Raw genomic sequence first — 20,272 nt, forward strand, 5'->3', positions numbered from 1 at the left:
CCCCACAGACAATTGCCAGACTTTTTCTTATCAAAATACAAGAGATTTTGCTAATCAAAACATCCAAAGGCCCTACAAGTTTCTTAGTATGCCTTCAAAGATTTCTGGAACTAAGTTCAATTGACAATGCCATTTCCTCACTCCTCCTGTGTGCCATACTTGAGAATGTTCTTTAAGTCTGAACCATACTGAAGTTGATAACTTCCCATAATACACTTTTTTTACAAAAATGGTTTATTTATTTATTTATTTATTTATAAATCAGAGTTACGAAAACAGAGGGAGAGACACAGAGAGAACTATTTCATCTATTGGTTCACTCCCCGGGTGGCCACAATGTCCAGGGTTGGGCCAGGCTGAAGCCAGGAGTCAGAAGCTTCTTTCAGGTCTCCCACATAAGTGCAGGGGCCCAAACACATGGGCCATTTTCCACTGCTTTGCCCAGGCAGTGGGAGGGCAATGAGCAGGGAGCTGGATAGGAAGTAGGGCAGCTGGGCCACAAATTAGCACCCAGATGGGATGCAGACATCACAGGTGGTGGGTATACCTGCTATATCACAATGCCGGCCTTCTACAAAACAATTTTGCTTGCTTCTGTCACTCCAGTGATTCTCAATTCCCTTGCTATCCCGAGTCTATTTTGAATACTACTGACTACAGAAAATCTTTCATGGTCTCCATGCATACAGCTACAAATCATTTTGACTCCAGCTCATCCCTCACAGTGCTTCCTAACCCCTTGTGGTACATTCCATATAATACATCTAGTCTTATCATTTTGCCTTATGTTTTAGTTTCCCTCTTTGGTGTCTTATATTGCTAGAAAACAGGAGCTACTTTGTCCACTTTGTTTTCCCTCTATAAATGGCTTAGCACAGGGGCAGCACTGTAGCATAGCATGTAAAGCTGCTGCCTGTGGTGATGGCATCCCCTATTGTGTTGGTTAGTCCCAGCTGATCCACTTCCAATCCAGCTCCCTGCTAACATGCCTAGGAAAGCAGCGGAGGATGGCCCAAGTGCTTGGGCCCCTACACCCATGGGGGAGACCTGGAAGAAGCTCTGGGCTCAATAAAAAATAAATGGCTTATCACAGTTTGTGGTACATGATAGATTTTCCATAGAAGCATTTGTATATAAATAAATGGTTTCATCCCAGAAACATTCTCCACTCTGACACCTACTCTGTGCCAACACTTGGCCAAATCATGTGGCTGGAGTAATGGCTAAAAACTGGCTTTGTCTTTAAGGTAGACCATGAAAGTAGAGCAACCTGTAATTGCAATGAAACTGGGCCCTGAGACCAATCTCTGCCCACTCTTTCTGCCAAAGGAACACATAAAAACTCCAGAGTGCTTCACAGCCTCTCTCTCTCTCTCTCTCTCTCTCTCTCTCTCTCTTTCTCTCCATGTGTCTTTCTCCTAAACTTACATAAGGGTTCTTAGTCTGCCTCAATAGTGCTCCATCCTCAATCTTGCCCTCTCCTGGAATTTTGTTTTGTTTTTAAGGATTGCTGTACACTTTCTGATCCTGACTAATTGAGCCTTTCTCTTTGTTTCCCTAGCTGCAACCTCAGGGTGCTACCTGCACAACAGTGTTCTAGAGATGCTAAAATAAAATAAATAGTAATCCTTTATTACTACTTAAACCAATTAGGTACCCTGTAAGGGCCTTATAGACTCGTAGAGAGAAGTCACATAGAGAAGAAAGAGTAAGAGTTGGAAGGAAGGGCCTGAAGAGGAGGTCAGAATTTCATAATTCTCCTCCATTTTTGAGGATGCTTTTTCTTCCTAGGCCCCATTGCAACTTGCAGTAAATGACCTTTAGAGTGGCCTCTAAGACGGCCCCCAATGGCCCAATGTTCTAGTATTAATACCTTTGTGAAATCGGTTCCTATTGTGCTTGGGCCAGACTATTGACTCGCTTCTCATAAAGCAGAATACAGCAGAAGTGACGGGATGCTGCTCTGATTGTAGGTTATTAAAAGACGTATACATAGTTCATTAAATGATTGTAGCTTCATCTAAATCTCTTTCTCTCACTCTTGTTTCCATTGTCTTGCTCTCTCATAGATCATTGTCTCCAGGGGAGGCCAGCTGCCAGGCAATAATGCAGCCATTTGGAGAAGTCCCTGTGACTCAGCTTGGAAGAGGATCCCTCCGCAGATGAATCTTGAGATAACTGCAGCTCCAGCTGTTATCCTGACTGTAACTTCATGAGACACTTTGAGTTTGAGGCCCCAAGCTAAGCTGTATCCATATTCCTGATTCATGAAAACTGTGAAATAATAATTAGTTGTTGTTTTAAGTCCCTATGTTTTAGAGTAATTCTGTTTTGCAGCCATAGATAACTAATTCGCAACTGAAACCTCTACATGCATCTCCCTGACTCAAGACAAAAGTGATGCTGCAGGCTTGGGGAGACCAGAGAGCACATGAAGATGACTACAGCAAGAACACCCATCTCACTTCATGTCCAAATGTCATTTTATAATGCTTCAGTCAAAATGGGAAAGCTGATGATCCCCAGAGACAGTCATGGGGCTTTTATAGCTGTTACAAATCCTACTTCATGAATCCCAGAGCCATATGCAAATTTGAAACTCAACCTTTGATAAGCCATTTGATTTCCCTTTTAGTTAATGAAGTGAAAATACACCATTTTACACTAAGATTAAATTGCTAAAATGCTTCACTCTTGTCCCCAGTTAGTTGTAATTAAAAATAGAAATGGAAGAACAGGAAAAATCACTCTCTCTCTCTTCTGGTGCCCTGAGGCATGGGAGGGGAAACTTCTGGTTCTCTGCAATGTCTGAGTGGACAAGAAAGGTGGAGAGAGCAGAAGGAGCACACAGTGGGCAATGCTCTAGAGCCACACAAACTGGCAATTTGTATGTCAGCAGCTGCAGTCCCCAGCAGCTCATGATGCCAGGAGAAACGCTTCCACATGTCTTCTGGGGAGGAGGCAGGGAGGGCAGGCACTGCAGTGCTCAATGCTTCCTTGACATAGTGCTTCTTAGCTTGAGTCCCAAAAAGACCTAGGAGAACATTGATGAGGTTCAAATGGGGCTGGAAACTCCTGACACACAGTAAGAACTCAAATGTGTGAAAAAATATGTGTATAGAGAGAGAAGTAAGGGTGATGTTTGGGTACCTGTGTGGGTGAGAGAGATAATGGATGAAGGGCAGTGTACGTAATTCTGTGTGTGTGTGTATGTGTTGTATGTATCCATGCTTGTGAAAGAATATAAGTGAAGGACTATGTGTACTTGAGCATGTGAGTCTATGTGTAAGGATGATGTATATATGGATAGGTGTGAGAGAGAATGGTTGAAAAGAGTATACATGTCTCAGAGAGTATACATGTACCCATGTGTTTTACTTCTATTAACAGTATATAGCAACCTGTCTGTGATAGACAATGGGTGAAGTTGTACATGTTTGCATGAATAGGTGATATAAGTATGTATAGAAATATGTGTGTGAGCAGGGAGAGAATTAGTGAAGGAGTGTATATGAGCCAATGTGGTTCTGTGTGGGAGTGTACATATGTGTGTATGGGTTGAAGCTATAGGTAAGTGGAGTATATTTATGAATGTGTGTGAGAGAGGTTAGGTGAGGAAGTAGATACATGCATGTCCACAGTGTTGACACCTATAGAGATGGAAGAGATAGTTTTTCATAATAGATATCTTTCAGGAACTTTTTAAAGACTCCTTGTATTCAGGAATTTCAAAATATGGCATGGGAATAAACATATTTCAGTTTCATTTGCCACAAACATTTTGAAGTATCCTCTTATAAATAAAGGTGAGTAACTATGTGTGGTTATATGAGTGAATGGGAGGTGGATGCAGAAATGAACATGTGTGCTTCAGTATTTGAGTAAGTGGAGTTCACATGTACATATGTGATGGTTGAGTGCATGATTGGATGCTATATGCAAATGTATATAACTGTATGCCATATACATGCATATGCATTCCTATGTATGTGTAAGGGTGATGGTGTTTATGTAATGTGCTAGCATATGTAAATGTTTCTGTGAAGTGTATTTGCACACGTGGGTATCAGTGTGTAAATGAGAGGGCATTTATGTATGCAGGTGTTGAATGTATGAATGGAGAGGTAGCATATATATATATATGAGAGGTTTTAGGTGGGAAATATATATTTAAATGTATGTGTGTACATATATAGGATTAAAGGAATGCATATGTATATATCTCTATGTATGAAAATATAGGTGAGAGTTCGCAAATGTATATGTCTGTGAGAGAGATTAGGTGAGGGTGTTGTACACTTACATGTAAGCATGAATATATCTGGAGGTACCATATAATGATGTGTGTGTGAGTGTGTAAGTGTATGGGTGATGAGTATATTTATACTGATAATAGACATGTACATATTTATCTTAATGTGTTTGAAAGAGTATGTGCGTTTATGAATAAATGAGGTGTATTTGTGTGTCAATATAGATTAAAGAAAAGTATATATTCTTCTAGGTGTATGTGTGTTTGAGTGAACTCATAATCGTGAGAGTATATGCATGTGAGGAGTGTTAGTATACATTTGTGTGGTTATATGTGTCAGAGGTAGGGACTGTGCCTTCATTTTGTTTATGTTTATGTGTAAAAGGGATGTGTGTGCACATGTGAAGGGTACATGTATGGGACAGGTGTGTGTAAAGAATTTTGTACTCATGTCAGTGTATGAAGTGGGGCATGTATATACCTGTATGTGTGAGTGTATGTCTGAGTGGATATATCTGTGTGTGTATGTGTGTGTGAGTGTTTTGGTAAGAGAGATATATATGTGTGTTTATAAAGGTATAGTGGAAAGGGTTGTATATTTATCTGTGTATTTTTTTTTTGACAGGCAGAGTGGACAGTGAGAGAGAGAGACAGAGAGAAAGGTCTTCCTTTTGCCGTTAGTTCACCCTCCAATGGCCGCCACGGCAGGTGCGCTGTGGGCAGCGCACTGCACTGATCCGAAGGCAGGAGCCAGGTGCTTCTCCTGGTCTCCCATGGGGTGCAGGGCCCAAGCACTTGGGCCATCCTCCACTGCACTCCCTGGCCACAGCAGAGAGCTGGCCTGGAAGAGGGGCAACCAGGCCAGAATCCGGTGCCCCGACCGGGACTTGAACCCAGTGTGCCAGCGCCACAAGGCGGAGGATTAGCCTAGTGAGCCACGACACCGGCCTTAGCTGTGTATATTTAAATAAGGACACTGTAATTGTAAGTTTGTGTAAGAGTATATTGGTGAGTAGACTTATGTAACTTTTGTAAGCATGTGTTTAAGTAAGTCATACATGGACTGTGTGTAACTGACCATATATTTGATTAGGATGTATATGCATAAGTACAGGTGGGTGAGCTTGTTACATACCTGTGTATCTATGAGTATATGGATGACTGTGTTCCACAGGTAAGTTTGTGTCATGTGTATGTATGGGTGAAGGTATTCTATATGTACTTATGTGTGCATATGTGATTATGAGAGGCATTTATGTACTTTATACATTTGTGTTGCATGCATATGTATCCATTTTCTTCATAATGTGCATCAGTAAGATTTTAGAGCATGGCTTAAGTCAGACAAACCTGGGTTTGACTTCTCACTCTTTTACTTGGTAGCTGTGTGACTTTAAGCAAGTTACTTAACATTCCTGCTCGTCTGTTTCTTCACTTTTAAAGAGAGGATAGGGTAACCCGAGACATTGGCGGGGAAAAGCAGAAAAAGCCTGCAGAGAACGAGGCCTGAAACCTCATTGGGGAAAGTTCACCAGGCTGGCTGGAGGAGAGAAAAAAACGAATAAATAAGAGGAACCAGCACGAAAATTTAGCCTCTCTCTCCACTCACCTTACAAAGCTGAGCAAGACAAAGGGCAGGCGCCATTTTACTTAAGTAAAGCGGTGCGTGCCATTTTGCATATGTAAAGCAGGTGCCCCTCATTAGCCAAGCAGAAAAACCTGACTCTGGTAAGCGAACAAATACACACAGGGGCCAGATTTCATACATCAACTGCTCTCAATTCCACAGCTGTGTGGAATTACTTCCCAACTGAGTCAAAAAAGAGAGAGAGAGAGAGAGAGAGAGAGAGAGCAAGCAAGAGAACAATCAGGGTGAATCACCTTTGGCACACCCTTAACCCTGTAGAACCAGAGCTCTCTGGCCACATCCATCACAACCTCTAAGGATCCATCAAAAGCAGACAGTCCTCTTAATCTAGAGTCACAGTATAACGAGAAAAACCCAAAGAATATCTCCAATATGCCAAACAAACGCAAAAGCCGAGGTAACAAGAACAAGGAAGACACTATGATGCCCCCAAATGAAATAGACACCCCAATTCAAGATTATGAAGATGATGAGATAGAAGAAATGCAAGAAGCAGATCTCAAAAAATTGATAAGAGCATTAAGAAGTTCTCAAAAACAAATTCTTGAACTACAGAAATCCTTAATGGACAAGACAGAAAATCTCTTTTGTGAAAATGAAATATTAAGGAGGAATCAAAATGAAATGAAAAAACTAGTAGAAAATGAAATTGTGAGAGTGACGAGAAACCACAATGAAATGAAGAATTCAATAGATCAAATGACAAACACATTAGAGAGCCTTAAAAAACAGAATGGATGAAGCAGAAGAGAGAATATCGGACTTAGAAGACAGAGAACAGGAAAATATACAGTCAAACCAAAGAAAAGAAGAGGAAATTAGAAATCTAAAAAATATTGTGGGGAATCTTCAGGATACTATTAAAAAACCCAGCATTCGGGATCTAGGAGTTGCTGAAGGCACGGAGAGGGAGAAAGGATTAGAAGGCCTTTTTAGTGAGATATTAGCAGAAAATTTCCCAGGTTTGGAGAAGGACAGAGACATCCTAGTACAGAAAGCTCATAGAACCCCTAATAAACATGACCGAAAGAGATCTTCACCATGACACGTTGTAATTAAACTCACCACAGTGAAACATAAAGAAATGATCCTAAAATGTGAAAGAGAGAAACATCAGATTATTCTCAGAGCATCCCAGTCAGACTCACAGCTGACTTCTCATTAGAAACCCTACAAGCTAAGAGGGAATGGCGAGATATAGCCCAGGTACTAAGAGAGAAAAACTGCCAGCCCAGAATATTATATCCTGCAAAGCTCTCATTTGTGAATGAAGGTGAAATAAAGACCTTTCATAGCAAACAGAAATTGAAAGAATTTGTCGCCACTCGTCCAGCCCTACCAAAGATGCTTAAAGATGTGTTGCACACAGAAACACAGAAACACGGTCATCAATATGAAAGAAGGTAAAGGAAGGAAATCTCACACCAAAAGATCACAGGGAATTCAAAACATATATCAGAAAATATCTTTGGCAAATGGCAGGGCAAACTTACCACTTATCAATAGTCACATTGAACATTAATGGCCTGAACTGCCCAGTTAAAAGACACCGATTGGCTGATTGGGTAAAGGAACAAAACCCATCTATTTGCTGCTTACAAGAAACACATCTTTCCAACAAAAATGCATGCAGACTGAAAGTGAAAGGCAGGAAAAAGATATACCATGCCAACAGAAATGAAAAAAGAGCGGGTGTAGCCATCTTAATATCAGACAAAATAAACATTAACACAAAAACTGTTAGGAGAGACAAAGAGGGGCACTATATAATGATTAAGGGATCAATTCAACAGGAAGATATAACGATTATCAATGTATATGCACCAAATTACAGGGCACCGGTTTATTTAAAAGATTTGTTAAGGGACTAAAGGGGACATTTACACCCAATACAATAGTATTGGGGCACTTCAATACCCCACTCTCAGAAGTAGATCAACAGTACAGAAGATCAACAAGGAGACAGTAGATTTAAATGACACTATAGCCCAAATGGATCTAACAGATATCTACAGAACTTTTCATCCTACACATAAAGCATTTAAATTCTTCTCAGCAGTACATGGAACCTTCTCTGGGATTGAGCACATACTAGGCCATAAAGCAAGTCTCAGCAAATTCAAAAGAATTAGAATCATACCATGCAGCTTCTCAGACCATAAAGGAATGAAGTTGGAAATTAGCAACTCAGGAATCCCTAGAGCATACGCAAACACATGGAGATTGAACAACATGCTCCTGAATGAACAATGGGTCATAGAAGAAATTAAAAGAGAAATCAAAAATTTTCTGGAAGTAAATGAGGATAACAGCACAACATACCAAAACTTATGGGATACAGCAAAAGCAGTGTTAAAAGGAAAGTTTATATCAATAGGTGCCTACATCAAGAAATGGGAAACGCACCAAATAGATGAGCTTTCAATTCACCTCAAGGATCTAGAAAATCTACAGTAAACCAGACCCAAATCTAGTAGGAGAAGAGAAATAATTAAAATCAGAGAAGAAATCAACAGGATTGAATCCAAAAAAAACATTACAAAAAATCAGCCAAACGAAGAGCTGGTTTTTTGAAAAAATAAACAAAATTGACACCCCATTGGCCCAACTAACTAAAAAAAAGAAGAGAAAAGACCCAAATCAATAAAATCAGAGATGAAAAAGGAAATGTAACAACAGACACCACAGAAATAAAAAGAATCATCAGAAATTACTACAAGGACCTGTATGCCAGCAAACAGGGAAACCTATCAGAAATGGATAGATTCCTGGACACATGCAACCTACCTAAATTGAACCAGGAAGACATAGAAAACATAAACAGACCCATAACTGAGACAGAAATTGAAACAGTAATAAAGGCCATCCCAACAAAGAAAAGCCCAGGACCAGATGGATTCACTGCTGAATTCTACCAGACATTTAGAGAAGAACTGACTCCAATTCTTCTCATATTATTCACAACAATAGAAAAAGAGGGAATCCTCCGAAATTCTTTCTGTGAAGCCAGCATCGCCTTAATTCCTGAGCTGGAAAAAGATGAAGCAGAGAAAGAGAATTACAGACCAATATCCCTGATGAACATAGATGCAAAAATCCTCAATAAAATTCTCGCCAATAGAATGCAACAACACATCAGAAAGATCATCCACCCAGACCAAGTGGGATTTATCCCTGGTATGCAGGGATGGTTCAATGTGCGCAAAACAATCAATGTGATACACCACATTAACAGACTGCAGAAGAAAAAACCATATGATTATCTCAATAGATGTAGAGAAAGCATTCGTTAAAATACAACACCCTTTCATGATGAAAACTCTAAGCGAACTGGGTATGGAAGGAACATTCCTCAATACAAGCAAAGCAATTTATGAAAAACCCACAGCCAACATCCTATTCAATGGGGAAAAGTTGGAAGCATTTCCACTGAGATCTGGTACCAGACAGGGATGCCCACTCTCACCACTGCTATTCAATATAGTTCTGGTAGTTCTAGCCAGAGCTATTAGGCAAGAAAAAGAAATTAAAGGGATACAAATTGGGAAGAAAGAACTCAAACTATCCCTCTTTGCAGATGATATGATTCTTTACTTAGAAGACCCAAAGAACTCTACTAAGAGACTATTGGAACTCATACAAGAGTTTGGCAAAGTAGCAGGATATAAAATCAATGCACAAAAATCAATAGACTTTGTATGCAGAGGCAATGCCACGGCTGAGGAAGAACTTCTAAGATCAATCCCATTCACAATAGCTACAAAAACAATCAAATACCTTGGAATACACTTAACCAAGGACGTTAAAGATCTCTACGATGAAAATTACAAAACCTTAAAGAAAGAAGTAGAAGAGGATACCAAGAAATGGAAAAATCTTCCATGCTCATGGATTGGAAGAATCAATATCATCAAAATGTCCATTCTCCCAAAAGCAATTTATAGATTCAATGCGATACCAATCAAAATACTGAAGACCTTCTTCTCAGATCTGGAAAAAATGATGCTGAAATTCATATGGAGACACAGGAGACCTCAAATAGCTAAAGCAATCTTGTACAACAAAAACAAAGCTGGAGGCATCACAATACCAGATTTCAGGACATACTACAGGGCAGTTGTTATCAAAACAGCATGGTACTGGTACAGAAACAGATGCATAGACCAATGGAACAGAATTGAAACACCAGAAACCAATCCAAACATCTACAGCCAACTCATATTTGATCAAGGATACAAAACCAATCCCTGGAGTAAGGACACTCTGTTCAATAAATGGTGCTGGGAAAACTGGATTTCCACGTGCAGAACCATGAAGCAAGACCCCTAAATACACCTTACACAAAAATTCACTCAACATGGATTAAAGACTTAAATCTATGACCCGACACCATCAAATTACTAGAGAGCATTGGACAAACCCTGCAAGGTATAGGTATCGGCAAAAACTTCTTGGAAAATACCCCAGAAGCACAGGCCATCAAAACCAAAATTAACATTTGGGATTGCATCAAATTGAGAAATTTCTGTACTTCAAAAGAAACAGTCAGGAAAGTAAGAGGCAACCAATAGAATGGGAAAAATATTTGCAAACTATGTAACATATAAAGGATTAATAACCAGAATCTACAAAGAAATCAAGAAACTCCACAACATCAAAACAAACAACCCACTTAAGAGATGGGCCAAGGACCTCAATTGACATCTTTCAAAAGAGGAAATCCAAATGGCCAACAGACACATGAAAAAATGTTCAAGATCACTAGCAATCAGGGAAATGCAAATCAAAACCACAATGAGGTTTCACCTCACCCCGGTTAGAATGGCTCACATGCAGAAATCTACCAACAACAGATGCTGGCGAGGATGTGGGGAAAAAGGGACACTAACCCACTGTTGGTGGGAATGCAAACTGGGTAAGCCACTATGGAAGTCAGTCTGGAGATTCCTCAGAAACCTGAATATAACCCTACCATTCAACCCAGCCATACCACTCCTTGGAATTTACCCAAAGGAAATGAAATTGGCAAACAAACAAGCTGTCTGCACCTTAATGTTTATTGCAGCTCAATTCACAATAGCACCCCAGATTCTAGCCCCGGTCAGGGCGCCGGATTCTGTCCCTGTTTCTCCTCTTCCAGTCCAGCTCTCTTCTGTGGCCTGGGAGTGCAGTGGAGGATGGCCCAAGTCCTGCACCCGCATGGGAGACCAAGAGGAAGCACCTGGCTACTGGCTTCGGATAGGTGCAGTGTGCTGGCCACAGCAGGCCGGCCGTAGTAGCCATTTTGGGGCTGAACCAACGAAAGGAAGATCTTTCTCTCTGTCTCTCTCTCTCACTATCTAACTCTGCCTGTCAAAAAAAACAAAAATATGATGTACACTCTACAGAAAAACGCATATAGGTTATGTGTAAGTATTATAACATTTTACATAAGAGACATGAGCATTTGCACATTTTGTAACTGTTGGGGAAAAATCCTCCTCCTCTTACTGCAGATATCAATGGACAACTACACTTGCCTTATGATGTTGTGATAAAGATTTTCAAAGGTCATATACAGTATGATATTGGTGAAAATTGTGAGCATAATGCTTGGTACCTAATAAATCTGTTCAATCATTGCCAATTGTCTATAGATGTTGTCTTGATTATAATGATCTTCTGGGGATTCTCAAAGAAGTATCTGGGGTTAGGAGAGCTGTATTTATGAACCTCTGTCAGGAATGGAAGGAGGCTTCCATGGATGATTTGAAGAGGGGTGTGAGCCCTGCTATCCTTCATCCATAGACACTGGCTTACAGCAGCCTGAAGTGTGAGTAGTGGCTCAAACAACATTTTGAGCCCAGATGGGTCCTTGTAGAACTTGCCCTCAACAAGTCTAACAATCAAAGCCGTGGCTCACTTGGTTAATCCTCTGCCTGCGGCACTGGCATCCCATATGGGTGCCAGGTTCTAGTCCTGGTTGCTCCTCTTCCATTCCATTCTCAGCTATGGCCCGGGAAGGCAGTGGAGGATGGCCCAAGTGCTTGGATCCCTGCACCTACATGGGAGACCAGGAAGGGGCACCTAGCTCCTGGGTTCAGACTGGCACAGCACCAGCCATAGTGGCCATTTTGGGGGTGAATCAATGGAAGGAAGACCTTTCTCTCTCTCTCTCTCTCTCTCTCTCTCACTGTCTAACTCTGCCTGTCAAATAAAAAATAGATAACTCCACACCTACCAACCTACTGATAAGCAAATCACTGACACAAACTACAGTGCAGGCTGAGGCCAGCAGGGGGGCAACCAACAGTCCTTTACCATCTGGAATTGTTGACTGGCCCTTTTTACTAATTCCTTTCTTTTTAATGGCTACTTTTTATTTAATTTTTAAGTTTTATTTTACTTTAGACTGACATATTAATTGTACATATTTATAGAGTCTAATGTGATATTTTGATATATGTATACATTATGCAATGATCAAATCAGGGCAAAGAGCACCACTAACTCTTGTCTAACTCCACCTCACGCAATGGCTCATATAATCTTTTAGGCATATAATACTGTATGTTCTAGACCGGCACTTGTAGAGAGGGATCTTCAGAGTCACTCATTCAACAGAAATGTTGGGAGTACCTACTATGTGCTAGCTTCAGTGCAAAGTGTAGGAAAAAGAAGTGAATCAGAAGAAACCTCACGCTCAAGGAACCCTCAGCCTTTTTTTATGATTCTCTCTCCTGCACATGCCCATCTCCATAGCTCTCAAAAACTTCGTTGCCAGTTCAGGTCTTAAGCAGGAGTCCCTTCTCCAGGCAAGATAGATACATCAAGATAAAAACCTCAGATTACAGACAGTCTTTAAAGATAGAAACATGGAGGGAACAAAGACATGGCCCTACATATAAGGACTTTATTCACAAGCAACACTCAGCCAAGGAGATCAAGCCCCTTTCAAAAGCAATAAAGCAACAAAAAAATTATAGCTAGAAATCTTGATATGGTTACACATCTACATTTTACATGAAGAGAGTACTATGGGCTCATCAAGCTGCTGCGCATCTATGCCTGTTGAGCTTTCCTTACCCACAAGTTGAAAACCACTAAACTATTTACATGAGGAAAAAGTAGCTCTCAGTTTCCGTGATGCGTAAGAATCACCTGGGCAGCTTGTTATGGAAGTGGATCTACAACCCTGGCCTCAGATTCTGATTCAGAAAGCTGCATATTTATTCCCCAGGGGATTCTCAGACCGGCAGGCCCAGAGAGAAACACTACTATAGGAACACAGAAATCCAGAGTAAAAAGGAACTGCAGAAGTCATCATTCCGTGGATGACAAAATCCTGTCTGAAGAAGAGAAGTGGTTTGTCCCAGGCTACACAGCTAAGAGCTAATAAGACTACAACTCAAACCTTGTTCTCCTGCCTACCAGCTCAGCAGTCATTTAGTTAAAGCAGTTCTTCTCAAATGGGGGAGGATAGGGGAGATACTGCAATGACATATGGAGTCCTTTCAGCATCCTCCATCGCATCACAATTCTTGAGGATCACTACCATAGTGAGCATTGGTTTGTCTGCATTAATTATATGAAGGCACATACAGAAGACTATGGAAACATGGAATTAAAAGTTTATTTTGATGAAAAAAATTGAAATCCATGCTTTTTTTCATACTAAGCATTTTCCATGAACTTTGTGAAGATCCTTTGTGTGCATAATTTCAAAAACCTTTGTATCACAAAAAACATATCTTGTAATTCCGTTTCCCACCATTATTTTGAAGTCACCATGCATGCCAGCAGGGTGTTGGAAAAGAAAACAGTTATTGGACATCAGTGCCTGAGATCATACTTTCTCCCTATCAGGGCTGCTGTTTTAAACAGCAAAGGCAAAAAACAGCACCCAAAACTGATCCTTCTGTAGAAAATCCTAGTGAGAGGTTCAAAATATTGTATCCAGGGAGCATCTGGGATAAGGGATGCTGAAAGCCTGCCAGCAATAATTGGGTTCACAGTGGATTCTGGCTTGAGAGAAACTGGGCATAGCCAATGGCATTTCATAGGAGAGACCCTTCAAAGACAGGCTTACAAAAGGGCCAAGTGCTATTTTTAATTCCACCCTCATGCCATCTAACAGCCCCTCCTATTACCCTCTACCTCGCCCATTCAGCTTAGATGCTGAACATTGTCAGATGCTTTTTAAAAATCTGAGCATGCTGTAGTCCGTGAGTTTCCTTTATCTGCCATGACAGCGATGTCTTCAAAGAACTTCCGTAGGTTATTTTAAAATGACCTCGTCCAGCATGGAACTGAATTTCCCAAAGAGCTTTCTCTTCAGTGCTGGATATGAGAGGGGGAGGACCAGGGAGGCTGCTCTAGCAGCCCTGCTGAGTTGACACAGTGAGCCCCAGCAGAGAACTGTGTGGGTGGCCTGCAATGCCTGTGACAGTTTGGAGGAGACACTGCCACAATCACAAGTTGACTGCAACTCCTTAACTTCAGTCTTCATCTCCACAGTGGCCATTTCTAGATGTCTTATGATATCTCATACAATAGTTGTTACACTTTACTGTTTAGGAACTAATGACAAGGAAATAAAATCTGCATATGCTCAGTACAGCACAATTTTTTTCAATTGTTTTTGATCTGCAGTTGGTTGAAACCATAGGTGTGGAACCCACAGATACACAGTGCTGATTATAGATGGTTAGGGCATCTAAAGTCTCGTTTGTGACCCACTAAAGCTTTGACCATTTGTAGGAAGCATCTCCAGAGCGGTTCAAACTTACCATCAGCTTCTCTAGCTGGAGCACAGAGCTACTGATTTTGTCTGAGATTTCCCCATTGTTCACTATGTTTCTTTTTTTAAAGATTTTATTTAGTTATTTATTTGAGAGGTAGAGTTACAGACAGTGAGAGGGAAAGACAGAGGGAAAGGTCTTCCTTCCGTTGGTTCACCCCACAAATGGCCGCTACAGCCGGCACTGTGCCAATCCAAAGCCAGGAGCCAGGTGCCTCTTCTAGGTCTCCCATGCAGGTGCAGGGGCCCAAGGATTTGGGCCATCTTCCACTTCTCTCCCAGGCCACAGCAGAGAGCTGGATTGGAAGAGGAGCAGCCGGGACTAGAACCAGCGCCCATATGGGATGCGGGTGCCACAGGTGGAGGATTAACCTACTGCACCATGGCTCTGGCCCCTGTTCACTTTATTTCACGTGGAGGTTTCACCGCCAAACACCATCCTTTGAGGTCTGATAGTCTTTTCCCTGAGTTTGTTGAGAACCTCAAGGACCTGTGCCCTCTGTTCTATCTGTATCACTATCGCTGTACACGTTTCCATCAGGATACAGTTCAGGAAGACAGGGCCTTGGGATCCCACATGGATCTTGCCAAAGCCTTGAAAATCCTAGGTTTTCAGAAATATGTGTACCCCTGTTCATAGGCAAAAATCAGATGTTCACAATTCCTTCACTGTTATGATGTGTTCCCTCAGTTGATGTCCATTGCACTGTCTTCCAATAGATGAAAGGTACAGAACAGGAAATCTCTCTGGGCCCCCATACATCACAGGCACACTTGTAAGATCTCAGTCTTCACAAGGACACTGGGATTATCCTCCAGCTACAGTTAAATATTCAGTAATTTATTAGCATAGTTAGTACATCAGCAGAGCAGTATTGGAACTCAAATTATAAGGAGGATTAAACAAATTCATGCAGGTGAAAGAACTGTTCACCAGGCAAGGCTCCATGTGTGTAAGCTACCATCACCCTTCTCTTACACAGAAGTTCAGTTATGGTACAACCATAAGGAATCGTCTTTCGCTGGACCTGGATTTCTACATCCATAAAATAAAGGTGGTTGGATCTCCAAAGTGTTCTGTCTGAAATACTGGGTTTCTGGAGGATATAAGGGTGAAAAAAGAAAGCAGCAAGGGAAGGGATGAAAGCCTCTAAAATCACAAGACTCCTTTCCCTATCCAGCAGCAGTCTGCAAACTTGGTTCCATAGAGATGTTTCAAGAAATCTGGGGGCAGCACTGTTATATAGTAGGTAAAGCCACTGCCTGTGATGTTAGCATCCTATATGGGCACCAGTTCATGTCCCAGCTGCTGAACTTCTGAACCAGCTCCCTGATAATGTACCAGGGAAAGCAGCAGAAGATGGACCAAGTGCTTGGGCCCCTGCATCCATGTGGGAGATCTGGAAGAAGCTCCTGGCTCCTGCCTTTGGTCTGGCCCAGCCCTGGTCATTGCAGCCATTTGGGGAATGAACCAGTAGATGGAAGACCCCCCCCTCCCTCCCTCTCTCTCTCTCTCTCTCATTTCCTCTCTCTCTCTCTCTCTTCCTCTCTTCTTCTCTCTCCCTCTCTCTGTAACTCTGACTTTCAAATAAATAAAATAAATATTAAAGGAGAGAGAGAGAGAGAACTGAAGTACCCCTGAAACAGTCCACATAATTTTATGTGTATGGACTTGGAGAGATTTTGTCTGTAGAAGGCAGCTATAGATTCAATTCAGGCCCACAACCAAAAAAGGTTAGTGGAGAACTCAGTAAATTCCTCAGGAGGGCACCCAATAGAATTGTCATGAAAGTCCTATGAACAAAAGTATTACTACAACCTGGCACATGGCAGAGTTGGCATAGGGTAAATGCTATTTTCTTTTCCTTCCAAGTCTAATTACAAAGTAAAGTAACTTACTAAATACAGGCACTGTCCTAAATGGGTCACACCTTTTTACTCATTTACTCATCACCAAAACTCTCCAGGAAGGTGTTGTTATCATCTGTATTTTAGAAACAAAGAAATGGAGGCAGCCACTGAGGTGTATCTTATCCAAGGTCATCCAGATAACAAGCATAGAGCTAGGCTTCTATCCTCAAATGGTCCCAGTGTAAATATTTGTAATCTATTAGACTTTATTGACTCCTGATAGTTAGTGATAAGAAGTGTTCATATGTCTAAGCTTTACTCAGGCTCCTAGGAGGACCCTGAATTATCCATAACCTTCAATTCTGGCAAAAACCATCAAGTTATAGCTAGACTGTAACTTCCATGCCATGGCCACTGTAGGCTGGATTCAATCATATCCTTTGAACTCAGGAAGTCAGAGTCCTTTCAATTCCTGCCATTAAAACCTATTTTGCACTAATGAATTTGCTCAGTCATTCATAAATCCATGGCATTATTCATTTATTGGATTTTTTTCTTTATGCATCACTCTCTTGCCTCTCCTTTCCCACTTGTGTTTCTGTGTCATCCCCCATAACACATGTCAACAATTTGAATTATAAGAGGCAAGGGTGGCATTTGTCAAAGTGCTTGAGATGATACTTAGGATGCTTGCATCCCATATCAGAGTGTCCGGATTCAAGTCTTGTCTCCTCCACTTCCAATACAGATTCCTGCTAATGAAAACCCTGGAAAGAAGCAGGTAATGTGTCAAGTGTTTGAATCCTTGACTCTCACCTGGAACACTCAGACTGAATTCTGGACTCCTGGCTTCAACATGGCCCAGCTCCAACTATTGCAGGCATTTGAGAAATCAACCAACAAATGGAAGATCTCTTCCTGTATGCCTTCCTTTCAAATAAATAAAAATAAAATAAATGAAAAATTTTAAAAACCCAATCTGTATATCCCCATATTTTTCTGTATACTCATAATCATATTCAGATGTCTTTGTATATGTAAGCATTTACACACTTGCACACACACGCAAGTACATTTTGGGTGGTTAGTCATTATTTTACAGAACAGAGATCATGCTGTATATACTTTTCTGTATCTTGCTATCCTCACTCAGCAATTCCTCCCAGAACCAAGTCAATTAGCAAAGCTCTAACTCACTCTTCTCTGTGGCTATGGTAGTATCCATCATCCACCTTATCTTTCAGCCATAGGGAAGTACTGGCAGTTTCCTAAACACCAGAAACTGTTCTGCCCTGGTGTTTTTGCTCCTCCCTAGGCCTGCCAAGACCATGTCCCTGTCCACCTGGAGGCTACCCCTTAACCTGTCAATATCCAGCTCATGGTAACCCTTTGTGGAACATCCACTGACCTAGCAGAACCAACTATGCTCTCCTTTCTGTCTTCAAGGTGTCCTGAACAGACTTTTATTCTGAGATCATCTAAAATGTTAATGAAGCCCAGTGCCGCAGCTCACTAGGCTAATCCTCCACCTGTGGTACCGACACCCCAGATTCTGTCTCGGTTGCTCCTCTTTCAGTCCAGCTCTCTACTGTAGCCCGCGAGGGCAGTGGAGGATGGCCCAAGTGCTTGAGCCCTGCACCCACGTGGGAGACCAGGAGGAAGCACCTGGCTCCTGGCTTCGGATCGGCACAGCGCACTGGCCATAGTGGCCATTTGGGGGTGAACCAAAGGAAAAAGGAAGACCTTTCTCTCTGTCTCTCTCTCTCTCTCACTGTCTAACTCTGTCAAAAAAAATAAATAAAATAAAATAAAATGTTAATGAAGTGATATGTTGACATCTGTCTTCCCCAACTAGACTCTAAGTTCTAGGAAAACAGGACTTGATTAACTTTTCTCATTGCTGACACACTGTACAAACACATAAATATTTGCTGATATGAAAAATGAAGAAATGAATGAATAAAGGTTATGAAAGCCAGAACAAAAAGACTGGCAGTGGAAAGGAGTGGCATTCATGTTCAGAGCTACTTAGGAGGCAGACTTCCTGGACTTGGCAATTGGCTTGAGAGAATGTTTCCTATTTCCACAAGAACATAGACACCATGAAAGATCAGGCTTGTCTTATTCATACTTTTGTCTGCATTGCCTAGATTGAATATCATGTAGAACATGGCCAGTGCTCAATAAGTATTTGTAAAATAACTTAATTCCATTGGGTTCAAGGATCTCTGACCTGCCTTTATCCCTGACCCAAAGCAATGTACTCTTCCAAAGCCAAAACCTCTGACCTTGTTCCTTAGTGCTTTCCAAATCAAGGTGCAAGAGAATTCCTCCTTGAAATCTTTTTGTAGCTATACCTCAGCTGGTCTCCACCCCAGGCCTGGAGCTGAAGAACAAGTCTATGTATTTGTATGTGTGCACGCACCACACATACATGAGTGCAGCTATATGTGTGCAAATGGAGTGAATGAATGAGAATTAGGATTCCCAGCAGGAAGGCTCAGAATACTTCTATAACTGAGAGAAAGATGGGGCATAGTTCTGGGGTTATTCCTGGGAATAGCAGAGGAAACCAATATTCTGGTGCTGGGGTGAGAATTGGCAGACACCTCACTCTCTGGTCAACATGAGGCCACCATGTGGGCTCTACAGAAAAACCTTTAGCTCCAAGCAAACTCAAGAGGTAAATCTGACCATGGGATATTTACTCTGAGGTGTCCTTAGAAATCCTGGGTATATAGAAAGAGGTGAAGAAGAATATAAGCCCAATATTTGAAACAAGGTCCCAGGAGGAATTCATCAAGAGAAGTTCCCCTTTCATGCTTGTAGCCCCGTAAACAGGACAAGATTCCAGAAGCTAAATGCAGCTTGCATGGGGCAGGTAATAGGGTAGAGAAGAGTGATTCCTTATCAGGATCCATAACCACATTCATCTACAGTCCTTCCCAGGAATCAAAGTCAGAAGCCCAAGGAACTCAACATTCTAGGACAAAGCAATAGCCTGAGCAGAGGCACTGATGCTGAAAATCATGGGATTTCTGAAGTTTACATGAAGGAGATTTGCTGTGCATCTGGAGTACATCTAGTACAGGCATGAGAAATTGGGCTGAACAGGAAAGTAAGGATCAGACTTTGGTGTGTTTTTAATACCTTTTAAAAAGGTCTGTTTTATTCTGGGGACAATTTGAGGGGAGGGTGACATAACCCACAAGAGAGTTTAGGCAGGAGGATGACACAATCAGCTTTGGGTCTCCAGATAGTTACTCTAACGACAATGTGAAGAACAAACTGAATGGAAGCCAGAATTAGGTACAGAGGGACAAAGAGGAAACTGTGAAGGTCATAACAGCACTATATGTATGTATGTATGTGTGTGTGTGTGTGTGTGTGTGTGTGTATATATATATATATATATATATATATAGCAGTGGTAGCAGTGGGCCTGAAGAAATTTGGATAATTCAGACTTAAGACAATTAGGATAGTGACAATAGAATGGTAGATTTGGCCTGGATTGCAAGGAAATGGCAGAGGAATTGTGAAAGATGGGCTGGATTGGAAGGAAGTTTTGGATGTAGGGACAAGAGTCAAATCACAGGTAATGCAAGGTTTGCAAAGAGCCAGCAACAGAAAATATGGACAGAAGAGCCACAGGAGAATGTGTATATGTTTGGAAGCGTTTGTGTGTATATGTTTGGAAGTGTATATGTTTGGAAGCAGTGCAGATGTCTGTCTTGAAGGT

The sequence above is a fragment of the Oryctolagus cuniculus genome, chromosome X, assembly GCF_964237555.1.
Source record: "Oryctolagus cuniculus chromosome X, mOryCun1.1, whole genome shotgun sequence".
Taxonomy (NCBI): Eukaryota; Metazoa; Chordata; class Mammalia; order Lagomorpha; family Leporidae; genus Oryctolagus; species Oryctolagus cuniculus.